General features: G+C 39.8%; 1 protein-coding gene across 1 annotated transcript in view; it reads left to right on the plus strand.

Annotated features, from left to right (window-relative positions):
• The window catches only part of C14H3orf80 (chromosome 14 C3orf80 homolog), a 3,013-nt gene extending 1,292 nt beyond the window's left edge, over nucleotides 1–1,721 (plus strand). The window contains exon 1 of the mRNA XM_075569374.1: nucleotides 1–1,721. This exon is cut by the window's left edge and continues 1,292 nt beyond it. The gene's annotated coding sequence lies outside the window, so the exon portion shown is untranslated.
• The last annotated feature ends 2,075 nt before the right edge of the window (nucleotides 1,722–3,796 follow it).

The raw sequence follows: 3,796 nt of genomic DNA on the forward strand, positions 1-3,796 counted from the left end.
TTTACGCTCCCCTGCCCATGTCTTCTGTTTGTTTTGCACACCCGCCCTATCTATACTTTTTGGAGCCTGCAGCACCATTTAAACGAACTGTGTCCTCTAGTGCCCTTATCTAACACCCCTATTCAGCATGGTCAAAAGCTGGGTAACACACAGTGAACAATGCATTACAGCAGATGGGTGACTGCACCGTTCACCATGTGTCACTCTGCATTGATTAGAGGCCAAAGCTCTCTGTTTTGCAGTTCCCTCATATCTACAACTTACATGCTGCAGTGTTATTATTCACCCTGTATGCTGCATGTCTCCTGCAGTTCCCTCATATCTGCAATCAATGTACTGCAGAGTTCCTATTTCCCCATCTGTGTGCAATGCACTTAACTTTTTAACTCTCTGGCAACCAATATGTTAACTATGTTCTGTAACGCTCCTATTTTCTGTCCTGGGACCTATAGCCCTGCAGTAATCCTTTTCCATCTCTTGCCTACTACAGCGCCCCCGTCTTGTGCCTTTGTCCCGCCACCCCCTATCCTTTCCTTGTCCCCTATAACATGCTCTATGGCAGTGCTTTTCAACTAGTTTTCCAAAGGGACACAATTACAAACCGGAGAGCCACAAGAGCGTTGTTATTTAAGATATATGGAAGAAGACTTAAAACTATTTTACTTGCAAGCATCTATAATATCTGCATCCTATATATTTATTTATATTAACCATACTTAGAAGTGACTTTCAGTATGAACAATTGCACTTAACTGCAATGAAATGAGCAGAAGCAGACACTCCAGGACCCTTCATGGACCGGATTTGGTCCACTGGGCACAAGTTGAAGAAACCTGCTCTATGGTAACATGTGCTCTCCTGTGTCCATATCATCTTCCATAGATGAGCTGTCAGGTATCTATAGGCCAGGGAGCCTGGCTGTCTCTTTAACAAAAGAATGGGTATACGCAGCAGCAAAATAGCACATGCCTTGTTTTTCTACCATCAGATGCAAGACTCAGCTTTCAGGTCTCTCCAATACCCATCGCTGACAGAATCCTTTGTCATGAGAAATGCTACCTTGGTCCTTTACAGGATAATCAATAAACTCCTAGATATCACTTTGCTAGAAACTCTTGGAATCAGCAGCTGAGATCTGGAGACAATAGCAATGAAATAACATGCATCATATTACACCTTGTTGTTATATATAGGAGCTATATCGCAAGTGCCTGAGAAATATGTTATTCTGTCTACTGTACGTATTAACCACTTTTCCCTTTTAAGGCAATAAGGCACTCTGGAGGTTGAGGTCAAAGAGTGCAATTTGCAGTATAAGGTTACTTGGTATGTGTTTACTACCATAAAACCCTGATGTTAGTGGCTATATGATGGTAAGCTCGTGTGTGCCTTTTAGGACTTCCATGTAAGTTTTATACTTTGGGAGAAAATAAAAGAATCAAGCCATAACCTTTTTGTCAGGTGCTTGACTTAGAGCTATGGCAGGATTAAGATATGTAGCAGATGCACACTTTGTAATGCCTACTTTTTGTCATGGGCTTTGGAGTTTCTCTATGTTTTTTTTTGTACTGTTTGAGCACAATTATTTACAGCCTTGTAATGGGAAGTAGTTTATGTGGTTAAATTATGAGGAAGGAACACAATGTTTTAGCAATAAAGAACCACACCGGACCAAATTGAATTAATGATAGTGATAGTGTATCATACATTCTAGCTATAGTAGGTTGATGCCTTTATTAAGATATATATATATATATATATATATATATATATATATATATATATAAATGTATATATATAGTGGTTAAAAGGTGACTAAAAACCCTCCACTGTATAGCATTTAAAAATATTACTTGTGAGTATATATATATATATATATAAGATTTATTTTACAAAGTTTATTCTTACACTGTCTCTAAATGTGGGAGACGGGAGACGGGAGAAGCTCAGTGAGGTATCAGCTCCTTGTGACCTTGGGCAAGTCACTTTATCTCCCTCTCAGGCACCAAAAGCATAGATTGTAAGCTCCACAGGGCAGGGACTGTGCCTGCAAAATGTCTCTGTAAAACTAGCAGCGCTATACAAGAACAAACAATTATTGTTATTATAATTTGATATGTTGGCTGGGGATTTTTCTATGCAAATGTCTTCCTTATAATTATCCCTTTTGGAAATTGGTCCTCTTACCAGTGGGAAGGAGAGAACTACATTATCAGATTCCCTGTATGTTAAAGCACCGGAAAATGGTCACATTTTAATAAGGCAGATACAAGATTTAACACTAAACCTGTCACTGCCATTAGTGCACTTTGGTCCTTAGATAGACTGCACCTTTACCACAGTAACCCCTTCTAAATACATTTATTTGAGTTAAGTTCATATTCTGATGTAGGCTTGTTATCAAAGTGTAATCCTTCTTCATGATGAATAATCATTTGGGGGGGAAGGTTCTTTGGGATTTGTTGATTTTTTTTATCGAAATGTTTTGTGGTCATTACGATCCATCCCTAGAATCCTATTTTCAGGGCTTGTTCTCTCAGGAATGGAAAATGGCACGCAGATACACTAACCTCAAAACCAGCAACAGGTAGCTAGGAACAAATCTGTTTGAGGTTGAGCAGCAAATGTTAATATTTGAACTCTTTTGGAGAATAATGCCTTGCTGGCCCCTCTGGGGGCAAAGGGTTAAGAAATGTTTATTAGCACTTCAAATATTGCCCCCAAAGTCATAATATAAATGGCACAAGGGCTAGTACTGTAATTGAAAACATACTGCAATATTTATGGAATTGGCCAAAGACAGGACACTACTCTATAGCCATTTCTAAATGACAGCATTGGATATGGAGTTACAAATCGGTGAGAGGCAATACTGCCATGCCTAACAGCAAATAGTTACACACCTTTTTTAAAGACAGCTAACAAAGGATTTCACAGTGAAGTATGTGATCCGAATGGTTAAGGAAAAGCAAAAATTGCATTTCCAAAGGGGTTTTTTGTGTGGACGGAGAATGCAGAATGTCTGCTTTAATATTGTGCACAGAAACCATCCACAGGTGCCTCCAAATGTTTAGATATACCATCCGAACTGCGGGCCTCATGCAGAGAGCATCGAATTTTCAAATTGGCGAATTTCATAAAAAGTAGCTTTTTTGGAGAGTTTTATTCTCCATATGCAGAAAAGTTCGAATTCTGCTATGTTTAACATGGATGCATGTGGCGAGTTTAAATGGGAAAGATGCGCGCTTCAGAAATGTGTAAAGAAAAAATCGCGCATTTTTTGTCCCCTTTGCTATAGGCGGCGAGCGCCATCTTATTGCCAACTTTTCCTGGCGCGGCAAAAATGAGAAAATCGCGCCATTTCCCTGGCGCGAACAGCCGCTACATGCCGTTCGTACCTCTCTGCATTCGGAGAGTTTTAAAAATGGCGAGATGGAGGTTCTCGCCAGCCGCGAGGCGAGTTTTAGAAATAGAAAAAAAAATTGGCGCGTTTTTCGTAACTCGCCATTTTCTGCAGTTTTCTGCGTGAAATTGTACAAAAAATGGCGAATTTTGAAATAATGATGCTCTCTGCATGAGGCCCTATGTTACAACACAAGCAAATATAGCACACGGCATGTCGGAAGTGTAGTATCTGTTGTTGTTAATTAGACTTTTCTTATTGCACTCTGAACATAGATTTATATCTGATAAACAGCATTGCAGGTTTAATACCAACAGAAACATGTATCCACTTATCATCATCTATTAGAGGGGGGCTCAACTCCAGTTCTGAAGAACCCCCCCCCCCCCCCCC

Source organism: Ascaphus truei, chromosome 14 (genome assembly GCF_040206685.1).
Source record: "Ascaphus truei isolate aAscTru1 chromosome 14, aAscTru1.hap1, whole genome shotgun sequence".
Taxonomy (NCBI): domain Eukaryota; kingdom Metazoa; phylum Chordata; class Amphibia; order Anura; family Ascaphidae; genus Ascaphus; species Ascaphus truei.